Raw genomic sequence first — 19,839 nt, 5'->3', positions numbered from 1 at the left:
GGTAAAACCAGACAGCAAGACAGAACTTTTTCAAAATGGAATCCATACTTTCGACTTTTAATATTGGTTTGCTTGAAAGGCAGTGAGAGAGACAGATCAATCTTCCATGTGCGACTTCATTCCCCAACAGCTTGGGCTGGGCCATTCTGAAGCCAGGAACTCCATCCAGGTATCAGAAGTGGGTGTCAAAGACCCAAATTCTTGGCCCGCCTTCTGTTGCCACCTGGTGCTTTAGCAGGAAGCTGGATAGGAAGTAGTCAGGACTTAAGCCAGGCACTGCAATGTGGGGTGACAGCATCCAAAGTAGCAGCTTAACCTGCACCTTAATGCCCACCCTTGTTTTCTTTTTCTTTTTAAAAATAATACAATTTTGTCAGTAGTATCTCACCACTTGGACAACCTGCTAATGGGTAGAAGCCAGTCACTAAATCCACCCCACATTTCAAGGAAAAGGGGTAAACGGGACTGAAAATACTAAGAGTGAAGGATCATTATTTGGAGCATCTTAGAGGCTGTTTGCCGCAGTTTACCTTCAGGAGAAACCTTGTTATAAGTCTATTGGTTGTTAAGTAATGAAAAGATCAGTAAAATGAAAGACTGTGGTTGATATGGTCTACTGTATGTGAAAGAGTATTATAGCAAGAACCTGGTATATTTCTTCAGTGGAAAAGTGTATCTGCAAGAAAATATTTTTATCTTTAATGTGTCCCCATATTTTACCATGGGTAATATTAAAGTGTTAGGTATCTTGTTTAGATTAATATGCATTTCATTAGATTGTTCTCTTTCTCATCCTAATTCATGAAATAAGAGGGCTAAAAAATGCATGACTGGGGCTGGTGCCGTGGCTCACTTGGTTAATCCTCCGCCTGTGGCGCTGGCATCCCATATGGGCGCCGGGTTCTAGTCCCGGTTGCTCCTCTTCCAGTCCAGCTCTCTGCTGTAGCCCAGGAGGGCAGTGGAGGATGGCCCAAGTGCTTGGGCCCCCCTGCACCCACATGGGAGACCAGGAGGAAGCACCTGGCTCCTGGCTTCAGTTCACCACAGCGCCGGCCGTGGTGGCCATTTCAGGGGTGAACCAATGGAAGGAAGACCTTTCTCTCTGTCTCTCTCTCACTGTCTATAACTCTATCTGTCAAAAAAAATGCATGACTTTGTGAGAAAAGGCTTTGGTTTAAGTTTTTAAAAATAATGTCTCTTTTGAAAATATTTCTACTAATACTCCCAAACCTGTTTTTAATGTATCACTCTCCATTTTTCTTCTATTTTGAGTCAGAAAAGAGTCTGAGATTTCCCATCCACTTATTCATTCCGTGATCAGCCAGGGCTAGGCTGAGGCAAAGCCAGGAGCTAGGAACGCAATACAGGTCTCCCACGTGGATGGCCAGAACTTAGTTACTTGAGTCATCACCATTGGTTTCTAGTATCCACATAAGCAAGAAACTATAATCAGGACCTGGAATTGGGTGTGAAACTCAGGTGTTCTAATGTTGGACTTGTGCATCATAACTAATTTCTTAACTGCTAGGCAAAATGCCCACCCTTTCTTCTAGTTTATAGAGGAACCCTTACATGACAGCTATCACTTTGCTTTATTTATTGTTATGCATTAAAGTCTTAGGAAAACTCCTAGAATACAGCAAATGAACAAAAAATGTTTATGAATGAATTAGTAAGTTCTGTGACATGGGCTAGACAAGCTTTTTATATCAGATTGTCCAGAAGAAGAAGCAGAAGCTCCACGATTTTACTGACTTTGAATTTGAGCCAGCATCCAAATGCAAGACCTAGGTCTTTTTGTGCTGGGCATTTCTCTCCGCTGAGTGACAGCTGAAAGACAAAAGTCCTGAACTAGGTCTTTGCGTTTTTTAGTCTTCCATGGTGTTTGTAGTAACTAAAGACAGCATGATTTTTAAAAGGCTTTCAATAAATATTTGATGAATACATGGAAATTAGACAAGATGTCTTCTGAGTGAATGAACTGCAGCTGATTAATATCAAAGAACACAATTCAGTAGCCAACCTGGTTCACCTCCAAAAACATCCAATGTGATGGGCTTTGGGCCAGCAGTTTTCACTGCTGTCATAGCAAATGGGTCACACTCATCGATCGAAAGTTATTGATCATCTCTTGCCATCCTTGGACTGCAATAGTTTTGGCCATGGATGAGCTCAGTGAATGCCTAAAAGTTTTCATCTATCTCCATCTAGATGGGTGGGGAAACAGCTGTAGCCACACAGTTGTGGCATAGTGTTTAGGATATGAGGGCTTTATGGTGTTCTATTTATCATTGCTTTACAAGAGTTTCAAGTCCAGCATCGAGGAGAGGATGTTGACTTCCTTTTGTTTCCTCTCATCTGTCTTCAGGTCAGTGAATGATCATGATGCTCTTTCTGTTTATTGGCTAAGTCCAGAGAGTATACAGGAACCACCACAGGGAGAACTCATTGTATGTCAGGTTCTTTTGCCCCACTCCTAAAAGTTTAAGATGCAGGATACTGAGAAATTAAAAAACCTAAACTTAAGTGATTCTGACACAAATTGTCTAAGAAACAATTATAGATGGATTCTACCAATTTGCATTCAGATACTTAAATTTTTAAAAACTCAGTCAATGAATAGTTTGAGAATCATGAGAATTAAATATTCTTCTATAGCTTAGCTACCCGGGAGCAATGAAAGGAAGTCATAATCCAAGGTATGGTGCACACACAGATATTTGCTAAATGAACATTGATTAGGAAGCAAACTCAGCACTTGTAATATAGCTCTTCTGTGAACTCACTATGCCTGGAATAAAGTGTCCTCATAATGTAGGTAACCTACTTAGAGGCATTCAGCTGCCTTGGAGCTGGGGCTAGATAACCAAAAGCCTCCTGAGCAAATGTCTGTCACAAATTGGCCAGGCGATCCCACCTGCCCAACCATTTCCAAGGGCTCAGGTCACAGACCTCGTTCAGTTGCTACAGAAGTCTGGGGGTGTCTCCAAAAGATATTTTCCCAAATTCATTCCCTTAAATATCCTTAACGTAAGTTCTCCTTTCTAACATTCATCTAATTCTTGAGTTAAGTTCACCAAAGAAAACCCAGTTGATGTTCAACCAATTCATTAGAGGAGTAGATAGCAGAAATCCAGAGTGACTATAGAGTTTGATTGGCATGTGTCTTCTGGATAAAACACACGCTGTCCATAGATGGTAGCTTTAGCTGAAATTCATACGCATTCATGCAACTGCATACTGTTTGTGCTGAAAACTTTAAAGTGAGTTGCAAGGTGTTGGTGTTTGGCCAAGTTCTTAAGATGCCTATATCCCATATAGGGACACCTGGGTTTCATACTTGCCTCCAGTTCTTCACTTCAGTTGTCTGCTACAGCATACCCCTGATTGGCAGCAAAGATGGCTCAAGTACTCGAATCCCTGCCAGCAATGTTGTAGGCCAGGATTGAGTGCCCTGTTCCCATGTTTGTCCTGGTGCAGTCTCAGCCATGGCCAATACTTGGGGAGTGAACCAGTGGATGGGAACTCTATTCTTTTATCTCTCTGTATGTCTCTCAAATCCATTTTAAAAAAGGAAGTTGAAGATGTTATATTGAATACATCTTGAGAACAATAGTATAGTTGAAAGATGAATTGCAATTGTTCTAAAACATAAGCTTTGGATCACTTGATTTTGGATCACGACTTTTCCGATTAGTTGATGGTTCCCTTAATAGCTTATCTGACTTTATGAATCTAGTAAATGACAAAGTAATCTGTTTTGCGAAGCCTGTGCAGCATAACCTGTGAAGCCCAAGTCTGACCCCAGGGGTGCTGTTGACTTTCCAATTTATCTGTAGTCTTTTCCTTAAATCAGAGATAATGCCTTCCAAGGAAGACGAGTCTTCTGATGATTGCTCATATAAAAACCCTCCATCAGTTGTACCCATTCAAAGTATTTCTTCCTGCTCAAAAATATAAAAACAAAAATTAAACCCCCAGAATATAAGATGTTCTCACTAGCTGAAAGCCTAGCTAAAGGTTTCCCTGCCCTCCTGTACTCAATTTTGTATCCAGCCCTTGAACTTGTCCATTCTTGTTTCTTTTGAAGTTAAGACCCGGTTGTAGTTTCCTTGGCAGCCTCAGGCTGGGCCGATTCACACCAGTGTACAGGTTTATCTGTCTGTGCTAATCCCAGCAAAGTGCTCTCTCCTCTTTTATAACCCTGTGATCACAGGTTTAAACATCAAATTCCTTTTCCCTGTTCTTTCTTGGGAATAAGAATAAGAATGAGGTTATGCATTCTGGATGTTTCTTTAGCAAAAACGGTTTAGCTGCTTTGACTTTTTTCTCTATCTTCCATCTACAATTTCTTTAGAAAGCATTTTATTTTAATAAATTCAGGGAAATAATTAATAAATAAGTTTATTTACTGACCTCATACTTCCTAATAAGCTTGCTGGTATAGGCCAAGGCCTGTGGTTTGATAGTAGATTTTTAAATTTCTAAGTTTTTTTCAGGTTTAGTATTTTTATTATCTCTTTGGTTTTGATTTAAAATGAAAAAGAGCTATGGGCTAAAATGTAGAGGTTAAAAATTGTTTTTTAATCAATATTATTGGAAGAGGAACTCTAAGGAAAACAGCAGTGAAGACATCAGCTCTCAATGTACAACAGCAGGTGGAGGTGGCAAGAGAAGAGTGTTGCTGGTGTATGATAGAATTGGAGTTAATAATGATTAATAGAAGAGTGCATCCTTTTCCAGTAACAAATCTAAGCTCACCAGTATATAGCCATCACATTTCCTGATGCTCGTAATAGAATGCCATAAAATGAGTGATTTAACACACCTTGATTTCTCATAGTTCTGGAAGTTGGGGAACTCAAGAACATGGTGCTGGCAGATGTGGGGTCTGTTGATGGTCCTCTTGGTTTGTGATGACTATTTCTGATTGTATCTTCCTGTTGTGCAGAGAAAGAGAACTCTCTTGTCTTTTCATAAGAGGCAGCTAATCCCATCTTGACAGTTACACCCACCCAAAGAATACTAGCCCCCTCCATCCCTCTGGGGGTTAGGGTTGTAATACATGAATTTTGAGGGAAACAAATTCATAGTCAGCAATAACCTTCCAATGCTTATTTAAATAGATCATTGATTGTAAATAGCAAATAAGGTAGATATGGATACACACACACACACACACACACACATATGATGGCTCTGTACTAAAACTATTAGGAGAATTATAACAAGTTCTTGTACTCCTTAGCTGTTTACTATGGGAAAATGCTAATAGTCCTACACACATTTTAATTTCCAAAAAGTTCTTTAGGATCAAATACACTTGATAAATCAGCCGTCCAGATAGTTCCTCAGAAGTCCCTGGGTTGGCCAGTTGGTCAACAGACTGTTCCCTATGAGTTTGCAACAGCAGTGTTTGCCTGGGATCAACTCTTCCAACCTTGGAAAGGTCAGCTTTCCCTTCCTGGTAATCTACTGCATTGATGTTTGTTCCCTGTCTCCTGGTTGCTGTTCTACCTAAGAAACATAACAAGATATGTTTTATCAAGTGATGCAATATGGTAGCTGATGTCTCTTCAGAGGCCCAGCAATGGAATACTAAACAAACTCCTTGGAGGTCCATGTGGGATTTCTAGGGCTGCCACAAGACAGTAATGCATACAAGGTGGGTTGAAATGAAAGAATTATTCTCCCACAGTTTCAGTGGCTAGAAGCATGGATTCAGATTCCACAGAGCCATGCTTGCCTGAAGGCTCTGGAGAAAGGTCCTTTGATTTGCATAACTTCTGATGGTTGCTAGAAATCCTTGGCACTCCTCGCCTAAAGATGCATTGCTTCATTCTCTGACTCCATTTTCATGTGGTCGTCTTTCCTCTCTCCTCTCCATGTCCACCTTACCCTCTTCTCATAAGGACACCAGCATGGGATCAGGGAACACCCTAGTCATTACTACTTTATCTTCTCTTGACCACACCTGCAAGAACATTCTTTACAAATGTGGTCACATTCACAAGGTCTAGGGTTAGAATTTAAGCATATAATTTTGGTGGACAAAATTCAGCTCATATAACATATGTATGACATATATATGTAATGTATATCATTATGTTATATATAATATATAACATCTTGTATCATAACTCCCTCTAATTAAGAATTATTGTACTTCCTAAAGAAGAGCCCTACTTCCAATTTTATATTATCTATTCTCAAAGACAGATCTTATGAGGGTATTAGAAGTCAAACAGATTTTAGGAAATGTGGATAAGTAAAGATACAGGAATTCAAACAAATATTGACAACAACAAAATTACACACTATGTAAACATTGCTGCCAGTCAAATTTCTGAATGCAATTTTGTAACCTCTAAGTAAGCCTGGGTACAGAATTATAAGGCAATTAATAAAAAAATGTGCATACTTGGAACTAATCTCCAGTAAATATTAAATGTCTTTGTTTAAGACAAAAAATGTAAATGATAAGAAGAAGCATCATTGGTATTAATGTATATCCCTTGTGTAAAGAACCAACATTGGAAGTGAGACTCTTCAGGTGTGATTTGGAATCGGCAAACACTGGGCAGTGAGTGTGCTCTTCAGGACAGGGGAAGAGAATCTGTTTATCGCTTTGGTGAACCAGGAAATCTTCAGACACAGAAGATCCTGGGATTTGACTCTGGTTTTAGTGCAGTCAAATTCCAATGCTACTGAAGAAATGACTACTAAAGCTTCAGCTGTAAATAATAATACTGGAAATAAAACATCAAACTTGAGAGTATAATAAAAAGTAGATACAATCTCAAGATTTCTTATGCTTCACTAGACATTAGTGTCCTTCCTAAAATAACTTAGTAAGAATAAATTCAAGGAGGAGCTGGTGCTACAGTGTAGAAGGTTAAGTCTGTGCCTGCAGTGCCAGCATTCCATATGGGAGCTGGTTTGAGTCCTGGCTGCTCCACTTCCAATGCAGCTCCTTCCTAATGTGCCTGGGAAAGCAGTGAAAGATAGCCCACATGCCTTGGCCCCTGCACCTATGTGGAAGATCCAGAAGAAGCTACTGGCTTAGACCTGGCCCAGCCCCAGCTGTTGTGTCCAGTTGGGGGGTGAACAGGTGGATGGAAGATATTCATTCATTCTCTCTCTCTCTCTCTCTCTCCTTTCCAAATAAATTATTTAAAAAAAATAAAAAATAGATTCAGTCATCATGATGTCATGCCATCCTCATCTAGGTATTTTGCGTGAGTGCATCTACTGAGCAGTGAAGAATGGTATTAAAGTCATAGAGAGATAGCACGTGTTCCTGATAATTCATCACATAACAAAAGTGCAAGAGAATGTCTGACTCTCCTGGCTGTTTGAAATTTCTGTTGGTAGTAAGAAATTTCCCCACATTTAACATGAATGCTGGGCAAGTGCCCTGTCTTGAACACAAAAGTTTCTCACAAGAAATGCCCTCAAGAGAAAATCAGCATGGTTAATACTGTGAGAATTTAAGGCATTAAATTCCAAGTGTAATTAGATCAATATCCAATTTTCTCTTCACTGTTTGGAATAAGCATCAATCTTCTTACCTTTTCTTAGACCTGCTTTCCCAAATATTTGGACTTTCCTTTTGAACGTGGTATGAAGTTTTTATCTTTTCTGTTGTAGACCTGAAATCACTCTTCATTCCTTTGTACCCAGAGAGATAATGGAGTTTCTAATTCAACACAGGCATGCTAGAAACGACATCATAGCTTCCAAAAAGGATACACAATCTTCCTTCTCATGGAACTTAGTTTTATTCTTGTAGCTTCATGTCTTCCCTTTATAAAGTTATTTTGTGTTATTTGTGTGATTTACTTTTTAATGTATATCTACTCTAAGCTTCCATGGGAAGCCCTCTACTGGTTTTCAGACTTTTCAACTGGTAGGATGAGGCTCATTGGCATTATCAAAGATAACTTCCTTTAGTTAGTTGATGCTACCCTCATCTGCAGAATACCTTCCCAGCAGCACTGCAGTAATGTTTCGTTGTGTGCATGGCATACTGAAGCCTATTCAAGTTGACTCAGAAGAGTAACCATCACAGGATGCTTTTGAATACCCTGGATCTCATTCAATGTACAATTAATATCAGAAGTTGTCTTCACAGTTTTCTGATTGTAATACCCCAGTCCTGCATGTGTTTAGTTTATCTTTCTGAAAGTGACTTCCATTGCCTGTCTTTAAGACTTCCCCTAGAACTTACATGTCCTAACATCCGTCTACAGTAAGTGTATGCTTCGGTGAGTTTGTCACCACAGTCCACCTGGTGATTGTTTCCCTCACTCCCTCATTGCCCTGCTGCCCAAGATCCTCACTCCTTCCCCATCCCACGCAACCACTGATCTGCTTTCTTTGGCCACTATGTTTCTTTTTCTAGATGATCCCATTTTTTATGGATTTCTGTTCAGTTCTTTGATCCTTCTCTGGTCTACTCTTCCACATAGTTCCCCGTGGTGAATTCTCTGGTTCATGGAAGCTTTGGCTCCAGGAGACTGCATGGCATGCTCCAGCCCCTGTTCCTCACCTTGCAGCCCCGGGCTCTCCTCTCCTGGGTCACCTTCCCCTTCCCACCTGCTCCAGCACCAGATCACTTCTTGACATTCCATACTCTTTGCTATTGATGTATTGAATACCTCTTGTTGGAGTGTCTATTGGAAAATAAGCACTGGGAGGGCAAGGGCGGTAGGCTTTTAATCTCAAATGCTGACAGAAAAAGTCTGACACATACTTGTTCTTAATATGCATTTATCCATTCAATAAAATAGAAAGCATTCACTGTGGACTCAATGATTCCACGCAGAAGGGACTACAGGAGACCTTATCCCCATTTACATTGGCAGATTGTGCCACCCACTCCTACGTCCCTCCAAAGTCAGGAGATGTTAATTGTGTTGGGAAAGAACAGTCCATACTGTTCCATGATTATAATATTGGCACTATGTAACATTGCATCGCCTTGAAGTAATTTTAATTTGATCAGATGCAGTTATTTAAGTATTTAATATAGGACTAAAAAAAGATCCGAGATTGAAAAAAAATTTTACTAAATATTTGATGAACACTAGCACTATTCATGCTAAAGCAGTGAGAAAACCAGGAAAAAGACCCTGCTCTCAGACTAATCTAGTTAGTACACTAATAAGTATATTGACAAAATTAGTGATTTTTCTAAAAAGAATAAATCTGGGAAGGAACAAGACATTTTAGGAGGCTGAGGATTATTGTTTAAAATATGACCAGAGAAACCCTCCACTGAAAAGGTAGCCTTGGAGCTGTGACCTAAAGGGACTGGAAGATGTAGGGGCTGGAAAAGGAAGTAAGGAAAGACAAATGGTTGGAATGTGCAGGTCGCATTTAGGAAAGGAGCTCAGTGCAGCTGGAGGGGAATGAGGTTGGACTGGGTGGTCTTGATATTTTCACATGATTTCTTGGGCTGCTATTTGCAGAAGAGGCTGTAGTCCACTATGAGAGACAGCAGGTGGAGACTGTTTCTAATCCAGGAAAACGAAGGTAAACTAGACTATGGAAGTGGAGCAAGTGGGCCATGATCAACTCGGGGACACAGACTTGGAGATTAAGCCAGCAGGACTTCTGAGGAGCTGGCTATGGAATGTGAGGAGTGGGGCAGTCATGGCTTACTCCTGCCTGCCCAACAAAAATATGCGTGGTTTCCCTTTATGTTGTTCTGTTCTTCTCCATTTCTCTTCCATAACTTGGGGTTATTTCAGCCATGCTTCCTTGAAAATTGTATCCAACTTACACATCCTCAAACTCATGAAGGTGTTATCCACTCAGTAACTACAATTTCTTCTTCAAAATTCTAGATTTACAGAGCCATGGCTACCCCCCAACAGCACTCTTCTCCCCACACCCACGCTCTCCCCCCACAATATACACACTCCACATACACATACACACTCTTCCCCCACACCCTTGCATGCACATGCACTCTCTCCCCCTCACAACACTATCACACACACACACACTCTTCCCCCCACAACCCTCTCCCACACACACTCCCCCCACAACACTCCCCGATACACAACACACTTCCCCCTACAATATACACACTACACACACACACACACACACACACACACTCTTCCCCACACATATACTTTGACAAGTGCTGGTATTCTCTTCTGCTTCCCCTTGATGGATTCTCAGTTTCCAAATCTCTCATCTCAAGTCTTTGTCAAAGGCTCATTCTGCATCATAAATTGGCTATAGTTGGCACCAGGAATTTCTAGACTTAAAGCTAGTTTGGTGAATTAAAGTTCCAGTGAGTCTCCACCTTGCCGTTCAGCAATTGGGAAGTGAAGGATCCCCAGTCAAAGCTGAACAACTGTTAGGAAATCAATGGCCTTTAAAAATAATAGTTCACGGACAACCTCCTAGTGAATACTCATGCAGTTTGAAAATCTGACAGTTATGGTTTCTTATTAGTCTTTCTTCCATCCATGATGCAAGTACAGGTGGAGACTGAGGAGGTAAAGAAGCAACTATTCATTGCTTTTTAAAACATTACCTCGAAATCCACCATCATTCACTTTTGTATACTGCTGAATATTATTTATTAATATTGAAGTCCTTGGGTGTCCTCTCACTTTTCTGTAGTTTACCCATCTTTGAAACACTAATTTAGGCTCAATGACTCAATGACTTTTTCTGGTCAACTAACAACATTAAATTTCAGAATAAGAAATGAGAAAAATTACAACTTAGAATCCGAGTGATTTCTGTAAATGTGGATTGACTAATGTACAATAATTGAATTCATTTTTCATTTCTCTAAACTTACCAGTTAAATTTTTGCTTATACACTTTTAAATTTTTAAAAAATATTTGAGAAGCTCCCATCTATTGTTTCATGTCCCAAATGCCTGCAATGATTAAGGTTGGGACAGGCTGAAACCAACAAAGGGGAATTCTATCCACACCACCAACATGGATGCAGGGGCCCAGCTATTATAGCCATTACCTGCAGCCTCCAGGGTGTGCATTAGCATGTAGCTTTAATGGGGAATGAGGATGGACCTTGAACTCAGTCACTATGATATCGATGCAAGTATCCCAAGCAGTATCTTGATCACTTCACCAAATCCCTAGCACATTGCTTTGAATTTTTTTTTCAAGAATTCACTTTTTTTTATTTATTTGGAAGTCAGAGTTACACAGTGAGAAAAGAGGCAGGGGAAGAGAGGTCTTCCATCTGATGGTTCACTATTCAATTGGCCACAATGGCTGGAGCTACACCAATCCGAAGCCAGGAGCCAGGAGCTTCTGCTTGGTGTCCCACACAAGTGCAGGGGACCAAGAACTTGGGCCATCTTCTGCTTTCCCTGGCCATAGCAGAGAGCTGGATCAGAAGAGGAGCAGCCTGGACTAGAACCGGTGCCCATATGGGATGTTGGCGCTTCAGGCCAGCCCCAAGGATTAACTATTTTTCATGCAGAGTACAGAGAAGGGGGAAGGGAGGCAGAGGCACAGGCATAGAGAAAAAGATCTTCCATCTACTAGTTCGTTCAGCAAATGGCTGCAAAGTCTGGCTGGGGCTGAGCCAGGCCAAACCCAGGAATGCAGCACTGCATCCACATCTCCCATGTGGCTGGCAGGGTCTCAGACACTGGAGTTGCCACCTGCTTTCTTCCCAGGAGCAGCAGCAGGGAGCCCAGTCCGAGGTAGAGGGGCGGGTCCATGAACTGGTGCTCACAGGAGACTGGCATCACAGGCCATGGCATGACCCACTGTGCCATAATGCAGGCCCTCTGCATTTTCTTTGAGCTTTCAATATCTCACTTATGGAGCATTACTGTATGTGTGATCCATATTTATATTTTTCAGCTGGAGGAGTTGGTCCTTTTATTTATAGGGAATAACCTAAAAACTTTCTCAATATTTAGTGACATTTAGTTCTACAAAAACAACTACTTGACCATGAAAATCATGCAACAATCTTTACTCTTCTATGAAAATTACCTCCTTTTAAAAAGCACATTTTTTAATTAGTTTATTTTTTGACAGGCAGAGTTAGAGACAGAGAGAAAGGTCTTCCCTTCTGTTGGTTCACCCCCTAAATGGCCGCCACGGTCGGCACGCAGCACCGATCTGAAGTCAGGAGCCAGGTGCTTCCTCCTGGTCTCCCATGCGGGTGCAGGGTCCAAGTACTTGGGCCATCCTCTGCTGCACTCCCGGGCCATAGCAGAGAGCCAGACTGGAAGAGGAGTAACCAGGACTGGAACCCGGGGTGTGGGCGCCACAGGCAGAGGATTAGCCTAGTGAGCCACGGTGCCAGCCAAAAGCACATTTTAAAGCCCTCTATTTCCATTATGAGAACATCAATAAGGAGAAATACATTTCTTTTTAAACCCAATTCCCCCCAAAAAAACTTTGGGGTTTTTCTTTGTTTTCCAATGCTATGCATAAAAGAAAAGGGCAAAGACGAGGAAGAGAATTACAGAATTAAATAGAATACATTAACCTCATCAAAATCTGTTTTTCTGCATTGAGAATGATGTTCATTATGTGGTTCCAAATCTCTAAGACTTTCTAAAATAGGTCCGAGAAGTAAAATTTGATTAGAGCTATGATTTAAACAAATTATTAAAACCAGAAAAACCATAAGATTTCAAAACTCTTTGACTCTGAGAAGTTGACTTAAACTTATGACCATTTATTCCTTTATCTTTCTATTCATTTTGCCACTTTAAATCGTTAGACTAAAAGAACATCATGTTTTGACTATAGAAATAATGTAAATAAACCTAAATATATCTCAATTAAATATAATTTTGTGGGTTTTTTTGAAAATATCTCATACATAAGAAGCTCTTTTAAAAGTATTTATTTGAAAGTTGGAGTTATACAGAGAGGGAGAGATAGAGACATTGCCCTAATGGGTGCAATGGCCAGAGCTGGAACAGTCTGAAGCCAGGAACCAGAAGCTTCTTCCAAGTCTCCTATGTGGGTGCAGAGGCATAAGCATTTGGGCCATCTCCCACTACTTTTCCCAGGCACATTAGTAGGGAGCTGGTTGGGAAGTAGAGTGGCTGGGTCTCGAACCAGTGTCCAAATGGTGTGCAGGCATCACAGATGGCAGCTCTACCTGGTACACCATGCCAGCCCAAAGAACTTTTAAGTAGGAAAAAAAACCTGGTCGAATTTTATATCTGTGGCAAATTGTATATATAAAGTGATTACTCGGGGAATATAAATAATTATTTGAATTATCTTATCTTGTTGGTTTTAGTATGCTTTAACATAAAAGGAAGAACTATTTAAATGCATAGTTTTCTTTTTGATTTTTTTTTTTTTGAGTAATGGGTGTTAAAGAGAAAAACATTTAATGGTATTTTTAAAGCACATTAAGAAGAGTTTATTCAGAACCATGGAGGTAGGTAGAAGGACCACTGCAACGAGGCTGACAGTAGGGGACAGAGATGGGCTCAATTCCAAATACAGCATGCACAAGATGGAATTGCACACACGAGGAGCAGCAGAGGATCCGTGAATGGAAAGTCACTGAGGGGACACATCAGGGTTAAGGGGCATTTTGTCTATACTGACTTAACTGTATTCTTGGGAAAGAAAGGGCAGATAAGCAAATATTGGCTGGGAAGTCGAAGGTATGAAAATGATCAGGTATTAAAGGATTCTGGTTCAGCTAACTTAGCAGTATTCTATTGCTAAGATGATTTTTTAAAAAGATTTTACTTAATTGAAGAGCAAAATTACAGAGAGGGGAAGAGATTAATCTTCTACTGGTTCACTCCCCAAAAGTCCCCAACAGCCAGGGCTGGGCTGGGCCAGGCCAAAGTCAGGAGCTTTTTTCAGATCTCCTGTATGAGTGCAGGGGCCTTTGAATTTGGTCCATCTGCTGCTGCATTCCCAGGCATGTTAGCAGGGATCTGGATCAGAAGTGGAGCAGCCAGGATTTGAACCAGAATATATAGGCATAGAAGTTTTAGTCTGGCTGAAGCTTGGCCAAGCAAAGAATCTTTGTCTTGTGCCAGGTGCTCTAAAAGCTGGGGTTGTATAGAGTTGGATCATAGCATGATTTATCAGACCAGTACGTTTAGGGGGTGAAATAGGAGGGAAATACAAAGGTAACTCCACTCTGACATAGCAGACTCTCCAGCAGGACTTGTCTACTTGGATCCTGTGTCTGAGAGGGGCTCAGTGCTGTGTAGCCTGCTGTGTTGGCTCACTGGCTGGGTTCAGCTCTTTGGCCCCAGATGCTCAGCTCTATCTGTAGGCCTTGTATAGATGGGCCAGTGGTGACCCTCAGGCAGCAAGGGAGATTTGACCAGCTCACCCCTTCTTGGCTGAGACAAATCTTTGGTAATGGTGCAAAAATGTGAAAATGTAATTCTAGAAGGTTCTTTAATGACACTTAATTACAAACCAGAGAGAAGTTTGTGGCTTTTTTTTCTCCAGTGAAGTTGGTATTTCTTTTTATAGGCTTCCTTTCCTATGGTTAAATAAGGAGAAGAGATGACAATTCAAATATCACTATTCCTGGAAGACCAAAAGACCAAAACCAAAATGAAATCCATGCCTGTGATGTGGATAGTCTCTTGTTTGTTGTAGCACCTGCTTGCTTTGTTTTTCCTTTTGTCAGCCAGTTATCCATGCATGCTTCTCTTTGAACTAGGAAGTAAGTTCTTCCTGATTGCATGGCTTTTCCCCCCCTCAATCATTGAGTTTTTAAACAAGATCACAAATCTAAAATTGACAGTTAAGTGAAATAAGCCAGACACAGAAACACAAATACTATGTATTTTGTCTCATGTGGAAGTTTATATATATAAATACAGATACACAAACATACATACAAACACATATATAAACTTTATAGTTAGTAAAGAATAATAAGCATTCATTACTGATATTCTTTACTAATATGTGTGGATGCCATATTATTTGGTATAAAGCTATTTATAAATGTTTTCTCTGAATTATACCTCTTAAAACAGCATTCTTTTCTCATTGTTTGATCTTTGTCATGAATCCCAAATTATGTGATATTAATATAGCCATCCAAATGAATGTCTACATATATAATATTTACATAGGAAATGAATATGGCAAATATTAAAAATTGTTAAATCTAAAATTAAGATAGCATAGTCTATTTCACCCATGATGCAATTGAAAAGCCTTCTATTAACTCACAATTTTCCCCTGAAATTCCTTTCTATTTTGATTTCCCATTCGTCTATTTCAGCAATAAGCTATTTTTAAGTCAAGAATTATTATCTGTGCCTCAAGGAAATTTTGCATTCATAAGGAATTTTCTAGAACATTTTGGCCTTTAAAGATTCAAAAATGACTCAATCTCTAATTATATGGTGGGATTTCAAGTCTTGTTAGCTTGAGAAATCAGGGTGAAGATGCGGGAATAATTTAGAGCCAAGACTTTCTGGTAACATTCACGTGCACCTACTTCAGAGGCTGTCCATTAAATTAGGATGTCCTCAATCACCTTCCCATTAAAAACATCCCCAAGCCTCTCCAACACTGGGATTTCCTGTAGGTAGACATGATTGCTCCCAAATATGCTGCAGCGCAATTGTCTAATGAGCCTAATCTGCAACAACCAACAATTCACTTCTTATTTCAGAGGCCTGATGTTGGGACGGTTGACTTCTTGTGTTCCCTAGAACCTTATGAGAGCAAACCATGTGCAATCAGGAGAAACAAGATACCTGAGTGAGGATGGTCTCTGTCAGTAGGGAACTATGTGGCTTCACTGCCCAGACAACCTTAGAGATCAGTAATTTCAGAACCCTTGAGTACCTTCACATTGATTCTCATTATTGATGGGCTGTTGAACAAACTAAGTGATGTGTCTCAAAAATTCATTGTGTAAACATGGTTTTCACATTACTGTTTTAGAGCAAAGAGTATTTGAAGGGCAGAAAACATCTATAAAGGGAGAAGGGCTCCAGGAAAATATGTAGGTAATGTTAGGTGTGGGGAAAAGCATTTGTTGAAAGATGAAAAGGAGGACAAGTTTTGGCTGGGCGTTAAGGTGGAAATGTGAGCTCTCAGGCCAAGTGAGATAGCCTGTATAGAAGCTTAAAAGAGGCAGAAATTTTTCTATTTGCTAGACTAATGCAAAGGTTGACTGAAAAACTAATAGGTAGAGATTATATGAATTTGCTAAGATAGTATCACAGAACAAGTTCTCCCACTTAATGTATGTGAGAATCTTCTAGGTTGGTTAGAAGCAATAGCCTTGGGTTGTATCCATGGATTCAGTTAGAGCTCTGAAGTAGGGTCAAGAAACCTACATCTTATCAGGCATCCAGATTTCTTCTCTCATTTTAACTATTTCATTTACATAATTCACGTACCATAATGTCTACCATTTAAAATATACAGTTCAATGGTTCTTAGCATATTCACAGACTTTTACAAACATCATCACAATGTGGCTTTAGAACAGTTTCTTCCCCTCTAATAGAATCTCCTAAACCCATTAGGAGCCACTCTAAATTCCCCCGCCTTACTATTACCTCACCTTAGTCCTATAGATTCATCTATTCTGGACATTTTATAGATAATAGAATCAAATAATATCTTGTGTTTTGGGATTGGCTTCTTTTACTTACCATTATGTTTTCAAGATTTGCTTAATTGTACTTTATTTGATTCAGGTATCAGTACTTTATTCCTCTTTACTGCAAAATATTCCATTGTATAGATATGACATTTATATATCCATTCACTCTGAATGTTTCATTTTTTGTTTACTATGAATAATACTGATAAGAACATTGGTATGCAAGATTTTACATGCTCATGTTTTTATTTTCTTGGATAAATATCTAAGAAAATATTGCTGTATCATTTGCTAACTCTTTATTATTCTGAGGAACTACCACAGTGTTTCTTCAGTGATCATAGTGCCTCTCAGTATCACTCCACATTTTGAGTAACACTAATTTAGGAAATTATTTGGGGATCAGAATTCAGAAAGAAAAGTATTTGTTGGATTCTGATAATAAAAATCCTATATTCTATAAAATGGGATTGAGGATTAAAAGAAAAATCAGAATTTGAAAATAATAAAATACTGGGTAATGTAAAGTTAGAATCACCTGGTAGCAAGGGAGAAATACACATTTGCATATCATCACAACATCATTTCTAAATGATTAAGCAGTACAAGAAGTTTATTGTGTTGCATAGTGAATAAAGGGAGCATTGGAAATACTTTTTTGGTTAGTTATCTACTTAGTGAAAATACAATGATGTTAACACTGAATCACTTTAAGCTATAAAGTAAATCACTTTTTCAGTGCATATAGTAAAATTTACAGCCCTGTGAATTTTGAGGCAAATGCCTTTTGTTTTAAGATTTATTCTATTTCTTTGAAAGAGTTACAGAGAGAGAGGAAGAGGCAGACGGAGGGAGTAAGATCTTCCATCCACTGGTTCACTCCCTAAATGACCTTATGGCTAGGGATGGGCTGGGCTGAAGCCAGGAGCCAGGAACTCCATCAGGTCTCCCTCGTGGGTGACAGTAACCAAAGTACTTGCCCTGCTTTCCCAGGCATAGGAGCAGGGAGCTGGATTGAAAGCAGAGCAGTCAGGACACGAATTGGTTCTTTTATGGTATACTGGCTTTGCAGGCAGCAGGCAAATCTATACAGCACAAAACACCAGCCCCTGGATTCATAGACTTTAATATATATTTTTTTAATTAATTTTTAATTAATTTAATTATATATTAATAAATATATAATATATATTTAATGTATATATTTTAAAGTCTATATATGTGTATATATACACACACACGCACACATATATATATGTAATCATTACCAATCAATTGTTTGGTCACAGAATAAAGTAGTTAGATACCAGAATATTTATTGAAATCACGTAGTATTTTATAATTAGAAACATCTAAATGAGCAACAATAAAAATGGTAAAAAATTGTGTTAAATGTTTAAGATGGAGTATTATGCAGCCACCAAAAACCATATTAATAATTAATAATTAATATTAAAGGATACAGGGAAATGCTAAGGACTGAACTTAACATAAAATATTTTCATAAGATAAGAATTTTTTGCTCCTTTCTCTTAAAACTCTAATGTTTTTCATAGATCAGTGAATGTGCATAATGTTCCACGCAGGTACTAAAAGATGTTAGTCATTCTTGACACACTGATCTTCATGGAATATATCCATTCCTTCCTAGTCCTATCCGTTTAAGTACTTAAGTATTCATTAACTACTCAAGAACAGCTTTATCTGCTATCTGTCTCTCATAGATTTCCATGCCATGGATAGTTAGACCAGGCTACCAAATTCTTTCTCCAGGATTCGCTGAGAGCTTCTGACTTGTCCACTGATGACTGCAGTCCATTTGTCTCGGTCTGTTTCCCATTGTGACCTTGTCAACCTCCCCATTCTTTCCATCACCAACAAAGCCCTCAGTGACTTCCTAGGAGTCTGTGATAACAGTAAACTCCTAGCACCCGTGCTGCAGCGATGCCACCCTGTCCAGCTCAATTCTGTATTACACACAGCATCGAACTGGCTTTGACTTGCTGGAGTGTGATGCTCCCTTCTGTCACAGGGACTCTGAGCATTCCCAGTCCACAGTCTGGACTGTTCTTCAGCCCAAAACAGTTACTGATTCCTTCTCATCTGATCAGCACTTCCACAGGAAAGCCTTCCAACACCCTCCTCCTCTAGCTGAGATCAGATTCTTTAACTGTGTGCTATCCTATGTTTAGGCTCCTTTTGCTAAGAGCTCATCGAACATAATAAAATCTATTAGGGAGAGTGTTTAAATGCTTATTCTCATGCACTTGAAAGAAAGAGGGAGAGAAATCTTGCATCTCCTTGTTCAGCCAGGAGACAGAGACATGTTCCATCCACTGGTTTAGCTAAGGCTGGGCCAGGGTGAGTCCAAGAGCCAGGAACTCCATATGGCTCCCATGTAGGTGGCAGAAGTCCAAGCACTCGGGCCATCCTCTGCTGCCTTTAGAATACATTAGCAAGAAGTTGCTTTGAAAGCAGATAGCTGGGACTCAAACTGGCACTCCAGTATGGTAGGTGGGCGTCTCAAGCAGCAAGCTTACCCCACTGTACCACAGTCCCCCTCCAAGGGGGGCCCCATGTTTAATATATCTTTGTGAAATTTAAACTTCCAAAGAGCCATTTGATCCCTCTTCCTTTTTTTACTTTTTCTTTTTTTTTTTCTTGTTACTTTTCTGCTCTATTTACCTAGCTCTGAACTCACTATCTGTAAAATTCTAGAATAAAACAAGCCAGATTTTAGCCAAATTTCTGTGTTCAGTGTTCCCCTTTCTTTCTGTTCAGGTTTTCTACAGTAGCCAAGCATGAAGTATATAAGGATATAGAGAATGCTAATGACATTATTTTTACTTTCACAGCCTTAGAATAAATAAATGGAAACTACTCGAAACTTTTCGTATAAAAATTTAAGTGATTTTCAGGGGCCAGTGCCGTGGCTAAATTGGTTAGTCCTCCGCCTGCAGTGCCGGCATCCCATATGGGTACCAGGTTCTAGTCCTGGTTGCTCCTCTTCCAGTCCAGCTCTCTGCTGTGGCCCAGGAAGGCAGTGGAGGATGGCCCAAGTGCTTGGGCCCTGCACCCGCATGGGAGACCAGGAGGAAGCACCTGGCTCCTGAATTCAGATCGGCACAGCGCCAGCCATAGTGGCGATTTGGGGAATGAACCAATGGAAGGAAGACCTCTCTCTCTGTCTCTCATTGTCTATAACTCAACCTGTCAAGTAAATTTTAAAAATTAAAAATTAAGCG

The 19,839-nt window shown here is 39.8% G+C and overlaps 1 protein-coding gene across 1 annotated transcript in view; it reads left to right on the top strand.

The window, feature by feature from the left end:
* CNTNAP2 (contactin associated protein 2) overlaps positions 1-19,839 on the top strand; it is a 2,389,242-nt gene that overhangs the window by 1,215,756 nt on the left and 1,153,647 nt on the right. The gene's annotated exons all lie outside the window — the stretch shown is intronic.

Source organism: Oryctolagus cuniculus, chromosome 3 (assembly GCF_964237555.1).
Source record: "Oryctolagus cuniculus chromosome 3, mOryCun1.1, whole genome shotgun sequence".
NCBI lineage: Eukaryota > Metazoa > Chordata > Mammalia > Lagomorpha > Leporidae > Oryctolagus > Oryctolagus cuniculus.
This window is presented reverse-complemented; position numbering and strand designations above follow the sequence as displayed.